At 39.1% G+C, this 18,367-nt stretch overlaps 1 long non-coding RNA gene across 1 annotated transcript in view; it reads left to right on the forward strand.

The window, feature by feature from the left end:
• The first annotated feature begins 858 nt into the window (after window positions 1-858).
• The window catches only part of LOC118763521, an 18,626-nt gene continuing 1,117 nt past the window's right edge, over window positions 859-18,367 (forward strand). The window contains exon 1 of the long non-coding RNA XR_004999280.1: window positions 859-871. This is a non-coding gene — a long non-coding RNA (uncharacterized LOC118763521). The remainder of the gene's footprint in view (window positions 872-18,367) is intronic.

The raw sequence follows: 18,367 nt of genomic DNA on the forward strand, positions 1-18,367 counted from the left end.
CACATGCGTGCGCCTAAGAGTATACATTCACCCACCCTTACTTGAAAAAGTACACATTATGTATACATAAAAAGATTAAGAAAGCATAACGATGCACAAACCTACTTCGTTTGTTGGCCAAATGCGATGCCAGTGACTGCTCAGTGCACAAACCCACGAAGAGCAATCACTGCTGCTACATGTGACCAACAGGAAGAAACAACAACAGTGTGCAAAAAATGCATTATATCTGCCATGTCACTGTTATGTGACATTATGTCAGTTAGCTGGACCCTAATCATTATCCACCCATGTTCCCCACCTGCCATCCATACCTCTGTCCATTTTCTTTGACCATCCATACATGCATCTGTCTATCCATGCATACGCCATCCATACAGCTGTCCATTTTCTATTTCTGGGAGGATCGTTGACGTAGAGTCCTAATGGACCTGTCGTTGAGGTAGAGTCCATAGGGACCTGTCAGAAGCTACTGCCATTAAACTCTCCGGCTGGATTACCAAGCTTGACCAATTTGGACTATTGATGATATATTATCCATCCATCTTGGTCTTGGTCTATCTCTAGGTCTCCTGTCACTTGACGTGGCTTGAAGAATCCGCCTTGCGATTCTTTCTTGCAACATTCTAGTCACATGTCCGTGATACCAGAGCCGTGACTTTTCAATGCTGACAAGCAGCTGTTCAACATGGAGACACTTTCCGAGCTACGCACCCAGTCGACTAATGCTATTCCAGAAATCCTATAGAGGCATCCCATTTCAGCTGCTTGCATTCGCGATCGTACTCTTTTCCAATGTTTGTGACTATGGGTCACGCATCCACATATTCACAATAAACTACAGAAAAGTAAACGAAACTGTGCAGTAGTTGTTATAACAAGTTTTATACAGACCACGCCCATAACCAACTATATAATGAAACAAAAACAAAACACCTTATTCGATGGCCTACAAGACGTGTGTGGTGTGTCAACATATGTGAGCGCACCCATCTTTACTTTTTCCTCTCGTTAAATTCCGATATAATCATAACCTACACCATCTGAGGAGTATAGAAAAATTCAGTAAAAAAAAGAAAATTGCCCATTTTCTGAAAGTTATGAGCAAACGAAGCCGACTCAAGTGGATAAACAATCTCCTTCCCCCACCACCGCCCGAAAATATTTCTTTCACAACAAATTCCAATATAGTTGGAATCTACACCATCTTATTTCTTTATTGCCCACAAGGGGCTAAACATAGAAGGGACAAACAAGGACAGACAAAGGGATTAAGTCAATTACAACGACTCCAGTGCGTAACTGGGGTCGATGTAACATCCGAAAGGATGAAAAGCAAAGTCGACCTCGGCGGAATTTGTTGTGAAAGAAATATTTTCGGGCGGTGGTGGGGGAATTCTACCAACACATCTTCAGGTTCAATTTTTCAAAATAATGTTCATCTATTTTAAATAATATAAAAATTAAGTGTTAAATTGATATTAAGATTAAAAATAAACATTCAGAATAAGAGAGTAAAATTATAAATTATAAATTTTAAATAAATATATCAAACTTAGAATGTCAAATATAAAATATAAAAATTATAAATCAGAATGAAGAGGTCTGTAATTAAACTAAAAAATAAAGATACATATCCATTTGTGATAGGACCAATATATCGTTCAAAATGGCGATTAGAGGAAGTGAATATAGCAGAGCACTATGGGAATTCATAGTGATTAGTTCTAAGGGGTTTAGAACTAAACCTATATTTATATATATTCGTATATATATATGTACATATATATATAAAATATGTATACACATACACACACACACACACACACACACACACACATAATATATTATATTATATATATATATCTATATTATATATATACACAAATATATAGTAAATGTAATATGTGACAATATTCTGTAGACATGATAAAACTCCGAGTTTCGGATGCCGAGGTGGAAATTCACGCCGCATCTCTTCATCGGAAAAATGCTATGAAAAATGACCGTTATACAAAGGGAAAATACTGTGTAATTGACCGTTATTAAGACAAAAGAGCTATTCGAATGACGTTTAAGTAAGGGGTAAACAGTTCATAGTATTCGCGTAAGCGCGCCTGTTCATACCTACTCATGTGCGCCCGAACACCCAAATGCGTGCGCCTAAGAGTATACATTCACCCACCCTTACTTGAAAAAGCACACATTATGTATACATAAAAAGATTAAGAAAGCATAACGATGCACAAACCACTTCGTTTGTTGGCCAAATGCGATGCCAGGACTGCTCAGTGCACAAACCCACGAAGAGCATCACTGCTGCTACATGTGACCAACAGGAAGAAACAACAACAGTGTGCAAAAAATGCATTATATCTGCCATGTCACTGTTATGTGACATTATCTATCTCTAGGTCTCCTGTCACTTGACGTGGCTTGAAGAATCCGCCTTGCGATTCTTTCTTGCAACATTCTAGTCACATGTCCGTGATACCAGAGCCGTGACTTTTCAATGCTGACAAGCAGCTGTTCAACATGGAGACACTTTCCGAGCTACGCACCCAGTCGACTAATGCTATTCCAGAAATCCTATAGAGGCATCCCATTTCAGCTGCTTGCATTCGCGATCGTACTCTTTTCCAATGTTTGTGACTATGGGTCACGCATCCACATATTCACAATAAACTACAGAAAAGTAAACGAAACTGTGCAGTAGTTGTTATAACAAGTTTTATACAGACCACGCCCATAACCAACTATATAATGAAACAAAAACAAAACACCTTATTCGATGGCCTACAAGACGTGTGGTGTGTCAACATATATGTGAGCGCACCCATCTTTACTTTTTCCCTCTCGTTAAATTCCGATATAATCATAACCTACACCATCTGAGGAGTATAGAAAAATTCAGTAAAAAAAGAAAATTGCCCATTTTCTGAAAGTTATGAGCAAACGAAGCCGACTCAAGTGGATTAACAATCTCCTTCCCCCACCACCGCCCGAAAATATTTCTTTCACAACAAATTCCAATATAGTTGGAATCTACACCATCTTATTTCTTTATTGCCCACAAGGGGCTAAACATAGAAGGGACAAACAAGGACAGACAAAGGGATTAAGTCAATTACAACGACTCCAGTGCGTAACTGGGGTCGATGTAACATCCGAAAGGATGAAAAGCAAAGTCGACCTCGGCGGAATTTGAACTCAGAACTGAGCGGCAGACGAAATACCGGTAAGCATTTCGCCCGGCGAGCTAACGTTTCTGCCAGCTCGCCACCTTTCCCAGCTCGTCGCCTTTCCCAGCTCGTCGCCTTTCCCAGCTCGTTGCCTTTCCCAGCTCGTCGCCTTTCCCAGCTCGTCGCCTTTCCCAGCTCGTCGCCTTTCCCAGCTCGTTTCCTTTCCCAGCTCGTCGCCTTTCCCAGCTCGTCGCCTTTTCCAGCTCGTCGCCTTTCCCAGTTCGTCGCCTTTCCCAGCTCGCCGCCTTTCCCAGCTCGCCGCCTTTCCCAGCTCGCCGCCTTTCCAAGCTCGCCGCCTTTCCCAGCTCGTCGCCTTTCCCAGCTCGCCGCCTACACCATCTGAAAGGTATATCTAGAACACTTCATCAAAAAGTACCAATTCTTCTGAAAGTCAGGAGGAAACAAATTCAATGATGGCGCACTTGTGCAGGTATGCCGCCATCATAATTTATAAACCTGATCTAGTAAATTCCATATGTATTTTCCTTTTTCAAACTGAAGTTTTTATTCTCTCCTCAACGCTTCTGTATTTCTTTTCGCTTTCACCTAATCTAAGTTTCAGTATTTCTATTTCGTTTTTCATTTTATCTAGCAACAGTTTTTGTCGTTTTTTTAAAACTCTGGTTTTCAGTTACAATTTTAAGCAATAATTTTGATAAGATCATTAGAATCGAGATAATCTAACGCTCTTTAATCCTCATTTTTTTTCAGCATATAACCAAAAAGTGAAAATTCAAAAGCTAAAGTTTTAATTCCATATGTAACATATTCGGTTTTTATAAGAAGTTCTGATAATATATTTTCAGGTGCTTTTGCAAGGAAGCACTTGGTGGAAGCAGTATTAGCCTGTATATCTTACTTTACGTAGACATATTACAATACTAGAAAATCGTCTTAAGAATGCTTCTCGTATACAACGCATAGCGTTAAAAAGTACCAAAGAGTATCAGTAGCAAACAAGAAGCGTCCAGCAGCAGATTTCTGCATCTTTGCACATTATCAGTTGTAAGTATTCATTTTGCACACCAGTAGCAAGTATTCATTATTAATCACATGTATAGACAAGTTTCGTCTCTACTTTTAAAGAAAAACAGTGATTCACAAATCACTGGTGTTGCAAATAGCCGGCAGGCCAGGTAAAAAATGCATTATCAGTAACGGAAGCAGTATTAGTTCAAGAATAATATTCTAGATATCTTACTTCATGTGAATATACTGTAGAAAGTCATAATAGCACTGAATTCCTCTTGAGAAAGCGTTTCGTAAGACTATTGTGCTATAACTTAAAGAGAAAAAAACATGTCACTGAAACCGCCGTCTCTTTTACTGACAATGGTCTTACCGTATGGAATTGAACCATCAATGTTTTGGATTGAGTACAGGCGCGGGAGTTAGTGTGTTGCACAGTCATGGGTATGTAGTAAGAAGTTTGCTTTCCATCCACATGGTTTCGGGTTCAGTTTTACAGCCTAACACCATGAGCAAGTGTCTACTATAGCTTCGCGCCAACAAAGGCTTTCAGTGGATTTGGTTGCTGGAAACTGAAAGAAGCCCGCCGTATATGTGTGTGTGTTTTTCTATGTTTGTGGTCCTACACCATTACCTGACAACCGGTATCGGTGTGCTTACGTCCCCGTCAATTAGAGGTTCGGCAAAAAGACACCAATACAATAAGTATCAGGCTTAGAACAAAAGTTCTGAGGTCAATCTGTACAACTCAACCTTTTAGGCGGTGACCCAGCATGACCCCAGTTCAATAACTGAACTTTATATATATATATATATATATATATATATATATATATATATATAAATATAGTTGACATTTACAGAAAAACAAAAGACGTAGACATGTGTACAAACAACAAACAGATGTATTAGTTTAACGCTCAGGAAGTGAGAAAGTCTTTTACGTTTCAAGCCTACGCTCTTCAACAGAAAGGAACACAGAGAGAATGAATATATATATATATAATATATATATATATATATATATAAATATAGTTGACATTTACAGAAAAACAAAAGACGTAGACATGTGTACAAACAACAAACAGATGTATTAGTTTAACGCTCAGGAAGTGAGAAAGTCTTTTACGTTTCAAGCCTACGCTCTTCAACAGAAAGGAACACAGAGAGAATGAATATATATATATATATATATATATATATATACAAAGAGAGAGATAGAGAGAGAGAGAGAGAGAGAGAGAGAGAGAGAGAGAGAGAGATTGAGATTCTGTAGTCGATCTGTTCACAAAAAGAAAAATTATCGATAAAAATGAGCTAGCCCAAATAATGCACTATTCAAACCATTTACCATAATAAAATGCAAGAATAGGTTCTTGCCAGGAGAGTGCCTCTCCTTTTAGCAAGATGCAACAGCAACCATTATTTCCTAGTACATTTTATAGACACTGGAACGACGCCGTAGATATAGAAGCAGAGAAACTCCTGAGATATTCTCGAAGACGTTTGCAAGTCAAAGCAAAACAGAATAGGTTACGTACTGAGAAAGGCAAACATAAATGGATGAAGGTCGAAACTTCCAGGACAACCAATTGGGAAGAAACTGCAAACGAAGCATTGGTCAGTAATGGAGTTGGTGGCGAGACAATCTTGGCGGTGGCGAGAAAAACGGGTTGATATTTTGAGCCAAGGATGAAGTACACACACACACACACACCACACACACACACACACACACACACACACACACACACACTCACACACATACACAAATCTCTTTCTTCTCTCTCTCTCTCTCTCTCTCTCTTTCTCTCTGACACACTCTCCCTCTCTTTTTCCAAATTTCTGTTCCCTGCAATATTGTAAACCAAGTCATCTTTGGAGAAGAGGTTGTTAACCTTTTGCATTGTCGTAGCGTATGAGGTGGGAGAACTGCAAGGGGTGGCCCCATTTTTTTTCTGTTATATACGTATTTGCTGAAGTGGAAGAAATGTTACGCTTAAAGAAGAGGATGGCCAATTTGGCCTTCCTCTTCTTTATGTCTCGCAGCTGGCGTTATGTCCAAATCATCTTCATCTCTCAAGAAGGGGATGCTTTGAGTACCGACGACACTTCACATAACAGGGAGAGAAAGGAAAGGAGAGAGAGAGATTGAGAGAGTGGGAGAGCGAGCGAGTAGGAGAGTGAGAGAGAGAGTTGGAGATAGTAGGAGACAGAGAAAGAGAGACAGTCGGAGAGAAAGACGATAGGAGAGAATGACAGTAGGAAGTGGGGAGAGAAAGTCAGAGCGGAAGGGAGTGAAAGAAACAGAGATAAACAAAGAGAATAGAGAGAGTGGGGAGAGACAGTGAGAAAGAGAGAAATTAGAAAGCGAAAGAGAGAGAATAGAGGAAGAGAAAATACAGAGACAGATAAACTAGAAAGAGAAGGAGAGTGAGATACAGAAAGAAGGAGTGAGACAAGAGAGAGGATGAGATATGGTGGGAGAGAGAGAGAGATAGATAGAGAGAGAGAGAGAGAGAAGAGAGAGAGAGAGAGAGAGAGAGAGTGTGCGTGTGTGTATGTGTGTGTGTGTGAGAGAGAGAGAGAGAGAGAGAGAGAGAGAGAGAGAGAGAGGAAGGATTAGTATTTAGATAACAGAGATCCTGAATGAATACTATAAAATGCTCCGTCCCACGCGCTAACGGCTCTGTTAATTTGCCATCAGTCAAGTATATCACTTCAATTGGAATATTTGTTCAAGTAATTTACTTCGCTAATCGACTGTTTACGCCAGTGGTTCTCAATCGGGGTGCATATAAGAGTTTTGGCGGTCCACGTAATAAAATAGTAAATTGGGAATTCACAATAGTATTTTAAGGGCACCGGAAAAAATTTTTGCATAGTTTCACCTACACAAGTTAATGTGTAAAAAACAAAATAGGAAATTCGAAGAAGTTTCTATAAAACAAATTTTTAAATATCGAATGGTTATGGAGGTCCACAGAATAAAATAGTAATCCAAGTGTCTATATATTAAAAAATGGATGAGAATCCCTGGTTACGACCTTCACTGAAATTTTCGGCTTCGTGTTCAATATAAAAAGTATATATAAAATATATAATATAAATAATACCATTTTGGTTAAGGGAGTGAACTCTTATTAATTGATTAAAGTTATGTCCCTTGAATTTTTAAAACTTTTTTTTTCTATGACTTTTTTTCTTACAGTTTAGTTGTTTCAGTTATTGGAGGAAGATCATGCTGGAGCACCGCATCGAAGCGTTTAGTCAAACAAATCAACCCAAGCACTTATCTTAAAAGTCTGGTACTTATCTACCGGTCTCTTTTTGCCAACTCGTTAAGGCTCGCACTGGATGCCAAGCGGTGGTGGGGAACAAACAAACACAAATATATACTCACACAGTCACACATACACACACACACGCACACACACACACATACACTCACACATACACATGCATGTATACTTTTATTCGTTTACTGGTTTCAGTTGACTGTGGCCATACTGGAGCACCGCTTTTAGTCGAACTAATCGACCCCAGGACTTATTCTTTGTAAGGCTAGTACTTATTCTATTAGTCAATTTTCCCGAACCGCTAAGTTACGGGGACGTAAACAAACCAGCATCGGTTGTCAAGCGATGGTGAGGGACAAACACAAACACACATACATACATACATATATATATATACTGTATATATATATATATATATATATATATATATATATAACTACAAAATTAGAAAATGGAGAAACATACTTAAATCAATCAAACATCAACCATCAGATGATACCCAATCAATACTTTGATGAATTAATTGCATGGCAATTTTTAACATTTATGTATTAGTCTTGTTGGGTACCTCTCTAGCAGTATATTGGATATATGTTATCCCATGGTGGGTTGAATTTTCAACCCCTATCTCATTTTATATATATATATATATATATATATATATATATATATATATATATATGTATGTATATATACGACCAGCTTCTTTCAGTTTCCGTCTACCAAATCCACATATTATATATATGCATGCGCGCGCGCGTGTGTATGTGTGTCTGTGTGTACGACAAGCTTCTTTCAGTTTGCGTCTACCAAATCCACTCACAAGGTCTTGGTCAGCCTTAGGCTGTAGTAGATGACACTTGCCGAAGGTGCCACGCAGTAGGACTGAACCCGGAACTATGCGATTTGGAAGCAAACTTATCACACAGCTACGCTAAATTAACTTCATTGCTCTCCCTCTCCCTCTCATTCCCTTCCGCTATCTTTCTCTCTCGTTGCGTCACGATTTTCTTCTATTATTAAAAAAAAAGTCTTAGATGCCTAATGCTATTCACCTCGCGTGTGTACAGTTACTTTAAATGTAAACCAGCGCAGAAAAAAGGAGCTGAATTTAAAATGAGACTAAAATATGAATGAAAAACAGAGATCTCATTTTTTGTTTTTACCTCTTTCAGCAATTGGAGTGCGGTCATGTTGGGGCACTGCCTTTAAGGGTTTACTCGAACGGATAGGTCCCAGTGCTTGATATTTTTAAGCCTGGTACTTTTACTATCGGTTTTCTTCTGCCGAATTGCTAAGATATGGAACATAAACAAACCGACACAGGTTGTGAAGTAGTGACATGTGTGTGTGTGTGTTTCGGGGACAGGGGACAGAAACAAGCGCACGTGCACAACTAAATTCTCTCACAAAGCATTGGTCAGTCTGAGGCTATGATAGAATACAGCTGCTGATGGTGTTGTGTAGTGAGACAATGAGACAACCCCAGTTGTCTCGACACAAACTATTGTTTATTGTCACCCAATCCTTGGACAGGATTTGATCATGTGATGTTGATTATTTAAGCTTACGTCGATTCATCCAGAGTAAAAACACAGGATCTTTTCATTTCCAAGGCCTGTTTTTTTCAGATTTTTCCTACTTAACCAAACAATTTGAAACTTCGTATACTGGTAGAATGTGTCAAAAGAAAACATATTGTAAACCAGAATGAAAACGGAATTGTAATTTCAAAGTTTAACGTTGTTTAATAATTAGAATTTTAACCAATGGTATTCGGTCTTTCGGCTTCATATTATTTACTCCGTCTCAATAGACGTAAACGGCTATTTTGCTGACGTATTTAACATACGTGAAATGTAAACACCCGTATTTCTTCAGTTTCTATTCACATTTTTTTAATATATTATTAACTAACTTATATATTAAACTTATATATTATATAACTAACTTGGATTTGGGAATTTTCGTATATTTTTTGTGATTTTTATTCCTTACTTTATTCGTGTAACTTTTATTTCTGTAACTTTTTATCTTTGGCATTCTTTCGTATGTGTGTGTATGTATGTGTGTGTGTGTATGTATGTATGGCCGATTCAGTGTTTACATTATTTCGAGTTAAAACGAAAGATTACCTTTGCTATGTAGAAAATAATGAGGTTGACTCAATGGAATAATGACAGTGATCAAAGATATAGACAAAATTTTTTTGGTAATCTTTCGTTTTAACTCGCAATAATGTAAACACTGAATCGGCCATACATACACACACACATATACATACACACACATACATACACACACATACATACACACACATACATAGATACATACACACACACACATACATGCATACATACATATACACATATACCGAGTAAAAAATTTCAGTTATCTCTCTCTTTAACACATTACTCTCTCTGTCTCTTCACACACACTAACAGAAGTACTTCACTTACACAACATACTTTCTGTCTCCCACACCCCATCAAACACACACACACGCACACAAAACACAGACCTACGCACAGCTGTCTACGTCACAAAATCGCTTTCTACGTCACACTAAGATAATGCAGTGAATTATTTCAAATAAAAACAAACAGTACGATTGGTTAAAATTCGCAGATTTAATCTACCCTTAAAGTTATAAAATACATTTTTCTCAAATAAACAAGTTGAAACTAGTGTTTTCTTTTGAGACACTCTACCAGTATACGAAGTTTCAAATTATTTAGTTATCTAGAAAAATCTGACAAAACAGGCCTTGGAAATGAAAAGATCCAAAACACATTACGGACTCTACCAAGTGACGTAAATACATAAACCTTTCTGCTATAGGCACAAGGCAAGGATTTTGTGGGGAAGGAGACAGTCAATCACATCGACCTCAGTACTCAACTGGTAATTGATTTATCCACCCCGAAAGGATGAAAGGCAAAGTCGACATCGGCAGAATTTGAACTCAGAACGTAGCGGCAGACGAAATACCTATTTCTTTACTACCCACAAGGGGCTAAACACAGAAGAGACAAACAAGGACAGACTGACGGATTAAGTCTACTATATCGACCCCAGTGCGTAACTGGTACTTAATTTATCGACCCCGAAAGGATGAAAGGCAAAGTCGACCTCAGCGGAATTTGAACTCAGAAGGTAACAGCAGACGAAATACCTATTTCTTTATTACCCACAAGGGGCTAAACATAGAGAGGACAAACAAGGACAGACATAGGTATTAAGTCGATTACATCGACCCCAGTGCGTAACTCGTACTTAATTTATCGACCCCGAAAGCATGAAAGGCAAAGTCGACCTCAGCGGAATTTGAACTCAGAACGTAGCGGCAGACGAAATACTGCTAAGCATTTCGCCCGGCGTACTAACGATTCTGCCAGCTCGCCGCCTTGGATGACGTAGATATACATCGACTCATTGTTGTGGATGGACTCTCGCCTTAGCACACTTGCTGTGGTACAGGCGACAGTTCATTTCTGCCGCGTGGGAAAATTGAAGTTACAATTCGCCACTTTGCACATGAGTTTTGAAGTGTTGCAAAATTTAGTTCGTTTGTTAATAGTTATATCCGAGTACAATATTATTCTTACGTTATAACTGACTAAACCTGGAATCACGTGATAATAAAGCGAACATCTTAACCATACAGCGTTAATTATAGTAATACCTCGCCATATCGCGATTCACCTATCGCGGTTAATCATTTAAGCTTACGTAGATTCCTTTGTGATGCTGTTTTCCATTAATAATAAAATAAATATATGCAAATTATAGAAATAAAAAAAAGTACAGTACTGTTTCTATTTGGTTGTCCGGAAAGTTCGTGCCGATTTATAGTAGCTTACCTTTCGACACATCAATTCTGGGAAGAGGGTATTTTCAAGTTAAAGGAAAGATGGAGACGCATTGTGCAACAAAATGGTTCAAATTTGGTTGATTAAAAATGTAATGGTAAGTATTTATTGACCTTTTTATTTCCCTTAAAAATCAGCACGAGCTTTCTGGACAACCCAATACTTCGCAGATTTTCACCTATTGCGTGGGGTTTGGGAATGTAACATCCGCGAAAGTCGAGGGATTGCTGTATTGATAATTTGAACTGAAGTGTGGAACCATTATACGTAGAGTACGCAAAATGAGGAATACCGTGAAGGATATTCACTGTTTTGATTCTTTATCTGTATGAGTCATTTCAATGTATACCTATCCATTTGTTGCAAGCATGTTCATAGTTTGGCTTTTTACCTTTAGGTACCCACACATGAAGGTCAAGTCCTACATTTACGCGGGTGATCTACCCCATCATGTGACAGACTAGCCAAGCGCGCCACCATCAGCTATATAAGGGAAGTTTTTCCCGCTATTTCCTCGGCGAGGTGGGTCGTCACGATGGGGTTCGGATCTTTGGCATTAGAGCAGTTTTATTCCGCTTTGAAGCCTCTGTGAAGAGAGAATCTTTAGCAGGATTCCTTAATGCCATGCTTTGTGTTTTTCCAGCGTACATCTTTACTTTCAAAGAAGCACGAGGGAGCAATGTATTTTAATAGAATTATGCATGTCATAGGCGCAGGTGTGGCTGTGTGGTAAGTAACTTGCTTACCAACCACATGGTTCCGGGTTCAGTCCAACTGCTTGACACCCTGTGTCTTCTACTATAGCCTCGAGCCGACCAAAGCCCTGTGAGTGGATCTGGTTGACGGAAACTGAACGAAGCCCGTTGTATATATATATATATATATATATATATATATATATATATATATATATATATATGTATGTATGTGCGTGTGCCTGTTTGTGTTTGTCCGCCCAACATCGCTTGACAACCGATGCTGGTGCGTTTACGTCCCCGTAAGAGACCGATAGAATAAGTACTAGGCTTACAAAGAGTAAGTCCTGGAGTCAATTTGCTCGACTAAAGGTGGTGCTCCAGCATGGCTTGAGCTACATGCACCTTTTTTGTTTTTTTTAGCTCGCTAAACACTCATCCCACTATTCATAGAGGGTCACAGGGATAGCGTCCTCAGGCACCTCCTCATTAGGTTTCTAACAGAAGTAAACGTCATTATATATTCTTGCTGGATTCTCAAGCGTGACCAATGTAGACAATGGATATTATCCAACCATCCCGTTCTTGGTCTACTTTTAAGTTTTCTGCTTGTTGACTAGACTTAAAGAAATCCGTCTCACGATTCTTTCCTGAGATATTCTAATCACGTGTCCGTAGTACCGGAACTATGACCTCTCAATGCGGAGAAGCAGCAGCAGCTAGAGAGAGAGAGAGAGAGAGAGGGAGAGAGACTCTGATCTTCGAGCTACACACCTTGTTAGACAACGTTACTCTAGAGATCCTTCAAAAGAATCCTATTCCGACCATTTGTTTTCGCGATCGTAGTCTTTCGGCCGTGGTGCGGATAAGCATGGAAAGCGAATTGAAGTTTGGCTTTTACCAACTGCTTTTATCTTGCAGATCGAACCCCGGAGCTGGCGCAATATTGTGCCAGCATCTGCAATTCTAGCGTCCATTTTAACCTCCTCTCTTCCACCACTCGAGCTGACCAATAATCAATATCCACAGGCATAGCGTACCTTCGACTACCTTATCGAATCTGACCTTTTAATTTTTAAGACGGTGAGCGTGTTTCGAGAGTAATTCAACTGTTATTTTAGGAATTGTCGCCTTCGCAAATACTTACTTACAATGGCTAGAGTAGAGGACAGCCCGTCAAAATAAGAATAATTATTTTTTATAATTAGAACCTGGAAATGCAAAAAAAACACGATACAAACAGTAAATATTTTGCAGACGTGACTGTGTATTAAAGAGCTTTCTTCCCAACCACATGGCTTCGGGTTCAGTCCTACTGCGTGGCATCTTGGGCAAGTGTCTTCTCTTATAGACCTGGGCCGACGCTTTAGTAGAGGACACTTGGTAAACAGCAAGTTGCAGAAAGCCCGTCGTGTATATATTCCTTTAGTCTTTATTTTACTTGTTTCAATCATCTGACTGCGGCCATGATGGAACACCCAGGACCTATTTTTTAAAGCCTAGTACTTATTCTATCGTTCTCTTATGCCGAACCGCTAGGTTACGGAACGTAAATGCACTACCAACGGTTGTCAAACAGTGATGCGGGGACAAACCCACACACACACACGTCTCTCTCTCTCTCTCTCTGTATATATATATATATATATATATGTATATATATATATATATATATATATATATATATATATATGTATATATATATAGGCAATATTTATATCCAACTTAACGTAGATGCTTTGTTAGAACGCCGAATACCGCATTATTAGCGCTGAGAGAACTTCTCATATAGGCTTTTGGGTCATAGAAGCACACTCGTACAGAAGAGACTCAACAGTTATTGGCCGCCGGATCTCCCATAACCTATGATTTCAGTCTACTGGACATCATCAGTTGGAGGCGTCCGGTTAAGTCTGCTACGATGTATGTGTGTGGTTTTATGCAGCGAATGCTTATAAGTGGGGTTCTGTCAATGCTAATAACGTAATATTCGGTGTTCTAACAAGACATTCACATTAAGCTGGATATAAAGATTGCCTTTTGATACTATTATTCTGTCGTATGTATGTATGTATGTATGTATGTATGTATGTATGTATGTATGTATGTATGTATGTATGTATGTATGTATGTATGTATGTATGTATGATGACGGGGTAGGCAAACACAGACACAAGTACACACACACCCACACATATATATACGACGGGCTTCTTTCAGTTTCCAACTACCAAATCCACTCGCAAGGCCTTTGTCTGCCCGACGCTATAGTAGATACTTCCCAGGTGTCATGCAATGGGACTGAACCCGGAACAATGTTGTTGGGAAGCAAGCTTCTTATCACACAACCACGCCTACGTCTCTATGATAAAAAAAAGATAAAAATAAACCCTGATAGAATAAATATTAAACTTTCAGGGCGGTACTCCAGCATGGCCGAAGTCCAGTGACTGAAGCGTAAAGGATAAAGAGTATAAAAGAAGCAGTAGAAGTAAAATGCCTGTCGAGTTTACAGGAGATGAGAGTTCAAATCCCACAGCAGATATCCAAACGGGTTTTAAACCCAATATTTACATGCTATTATTTATAGCTTATCTACTTCGAGTTAAACCGTTCCGAAAAAGAATTAATATATTAATTTTATTATTGTTGAAATAACTAAATCTCTAATTGGTTAGATTTCTTGTTTAAGGCAAGGGTTTTGTGGTTGGGAAGCTTGGTTTGCAAACACGTTGGTCTCAAGTTCAGTCCCATTGCGCGGCACTAAAGCCTCGAGACGGCCAATGCCTTGACAGTAAATTTGGAAAACGGAAACTGTGTGGAAGCTCGCTATACACACACACACAGTGGAAACGTATCAAATTAATGTGTTTTTATTAATACTGCAGGTTTCTTTCTGACTTTGACACGAGGCCAGTTATTTTGAGGGGAGGGGAAAACCGATTACATCAATCCCAGAACTGAATTGGTGCTTATTTTTATCAATGCTGTAAGAACGAAAAACAAATTCGATCTCAGCGGCATTTGAACTCAGAACGTACAGTTGCCACTAAGGTCGATTTTGTCTGTCCTTTCGGAGTGAATAAAGAAAAAAGTACCAGTAACGTATTGGGGTGATGGTATCGACTAATAATGCGGCGAGCTGGCAGAATCGTTAGCACGACGGGCGAAATGCTTAGCGGTATTTCGTCTGCCGTTACATTCTGAATTCAAATTCCGCCGAGGTCGACTTTGCCTTTCATCCTTTCGGGGTCGATAAATTAAGTACCAGTTACGCACTGGGGTCGATGTAATCGACTTAATCCGTGTGTCTGTTTTTGTTTGTCCCCTCTGTGTTTAGCCCCTTGTGGGTAGTAAAGAAATAGGTATTTCGTCTGTCCGCTGAAATCGACTTTGTCTTTCATCCTTTCGGGGTCGATAAATTAAGTACCAGTTGCGTACTGGGGTCGATGTAATCGACTTAATCCGCGTGTCTGTCCTTGTTTGTCCCCTCTGTGTTCAGTCCCTTGTGGGTAGTAAAAGAAATAGGTATTTCGTCTGTCGTTACGTTCTGAGTTCAAATTCCACCGAGGTCGACTTTGCCTATCATCCTTTCGGGGTCGATTAAATAAGTACCAGTCACGCACTGGGGTTGATATAATCGACTTAATCCAATACTCTGTTCTTGTTTGTCTTCTCTGTGTGTAGCCCATTTGTGGGTAGTAAAGAAATTGATGGTATCGACTAATCCCCCTGCCCTTTAACATGGCTGCTCATGTACTAAAATTTCAAGCAATTATTATTTAGGTTACACGTTGATTGCAATATTTCCTGTGGATCAAGTCTTATTTTCCGTCACTCACAATAATTTCCGGTCCTACTATGATGCTCACTTAATTATCCTATTTTTAAAAGCTAGAATTTTAGAAATAATTACAGTAAAAGAAGATGTGTTAATAATAAAATTTTAAATACTGGAGGTAGCTGTGAAGATGCTGGCAGACATACAGGTAGTAACAACGGCAACAAGCAAATGGTTTCTATGGCGATATACTGTAGCACTTTTAGTGGTTATTGTGACACAACAAGTGACTTCCAGTGACACGTCTAAAGTATGCTGGTGTACTTTCTGTAACAGGCATTTATCAAGGAGGAGAAGGGGGAGAAAGAAGAAGAAGAGGAGAGGAAGGAAGGAAGGAAGGAAGAAGAAGAAGAAGAAGGCAAAGAAGAGGAAAAAGAAAAGGAGAAAAAAGAAGAGGTATAGGAAGAAGAGGAGGAGAAGGAGAAAGAAGAAGAGAAAGAAGAAGTGGAGGGGAAGGAGGAGGAAGAAGAAGAAGAAAAAGAAGAGGAGAAAGAAGAAAAGGAGAAAGAAGGCAAAGAGGAGGAAGAAGAAAAGGAGAAAAAGACAAGGAGTAGGAAGAAGGGGAGGAGAAGGAGAAAGAAGAAGTGGAGGGGAAGGAGGAGGAAGGAAGAAGAAAAAGAAGAGGAGAAAGAAGAAAAGGAGAAAGAAGCAAAGAGGAGGAAGAAGAAAAGGAGAAAGGAGAAGAGAAGGGGAGAAGGAAGAAGGGTAGAAGAAAGAAGAGGAAAGGAGAAAGAAGAGGAGAAAAAGAGGAGGTGAGGGGTACGTCCTTCATGTGGCGAGGTTTACTCCAAAACGCAATTAACTAGTGATTGAATATTGTTAAAAATTTTAATTAAAATTTCTTATGCAGCTTTGTGTAAGAAAGTTGCTTCCCGACTACATGGTTCTGGGTTCAGTCCTACTACATGGCACCTGAGGCAAGTGTCTTCCACCCGTTGTTATTATGCAAAAGTGCCGTAAATCCAAAACGTTTTTTTTTTCAGAAAACGGAAAAATAGTTTCACCATTCCATTTCTTTTTTACATTAACAACAGTTTCAGCTTAACAATGATACTTTGTTGAGTGCATAAAATCGGAACTCTATGCATGTATGGTATTTTCAGTCAGAAATATTTTTACAAAACTGTTGTATGTGGGGCTTACTACAGTTTTGAAAAATGCTAAACCGTTGTACTACAATTTGACAATTTTCATCTGAAGAAGCTGGAGATACGACAGTTTGACAAAAAGAACCGGCTATTGCAAGCAAAATTAAATATTGGGGAAAATAACAAAAAAAAAACGCATTTGACCAAATTTGGACATACGACAATTTAACATAATAGTAAGGAACTATAGTGCTGGCCTGATCAAAGTCTTGTGAGTAGATTTAGTAGACAGAAAGAAGCTCGTCGCATATATATATATATATATATATATATATATATATACATACACACACACATACATACACATATACACACATAAGTGTATGTGTTCTACCATCGCTTGACAACCGATGCTGGTTTGTTTACGTTCCCATAACTTAGTAATTCGGTAAAAGAGAACGATAGCATAAGTACTACACTTAAAAATAAGTAGTAAGGTAGATTTCTTTGACTAAACCCTTCAGGGCGGTGCTCCAGCGTGGCCGCAATCCAATGGGTGAAACCAGTTTATATATATATATATATATATATATATATATATATATATATATATATACTCACACACACTTTCAGAGTTAAAAAAAGTGCCCATGGCGTAAATTTGTTTAAAGTGGATCTCAACTTACCAGAAAGTGACCTACCACACTTGATTTTTATGACTTCCTCTGCGGCATATATAGAACGAGATATGTAGGATCCACTTATGAAACTGCAATAGAATGCCACTGACTCAGTTGTAGTTTGGAGTGGCTCTTTCTGTAACATGTCCGTCGTGCATAGCCCTCTTAATCCATTGGTTTCAAGCGCTGAGATCTGTTGTAATCATCATCCGTTTGTTTTCACCAATGTGGTCTTTGGCAGTTGTTCATGCTTCACTCTTACCGCCAAGGGTGGTTCCATCAGGAGTTTAGAACTCCTGACGGTATCGCTCTCAGAGTTACTGGTCCACGCAAGATCCTCCAACACGACAAGGAGCGACTATTAGAGGAGAATACTGTGACCAACAACAAAGTCCTGGAAAGAGCCAATAGTCAATGCACCGAATCGCTGATCATAAAACACCGTCTTCGATGGTCAGGACATGTAGCAAGAATGGAAAAAACAAGGATCCCACGCGAAGTCTTATTTAGGAAGCTCACTTCAAGGAAAAGACCACGGAGTTACTCTCTTCGAAGATACAAGGACCTAATCAAAACAACATTGAAAGCTGCTGGGATGGAGCCTAAATCATTTGAAACGCAAGCCCAAGACCGTACGAACTGGCAGTGTTTCATCATTATTGGAACCAAATATCTGAAGCC

This window comes from Octopus sinensis, linkage group LG5 (assembly GCF_006345805.1).
Source record: "Octopus sinensis linkage group LG5, ASM634580v1, whole genome shotgun sequence".
NCBI classification, from domain to species: domain Eukaryota; kingdom Metazoa; phylum Mollusca; class Cephalopoda; order Octopoda; family Octopodidae; genus Octopus; species Octopus sinensis.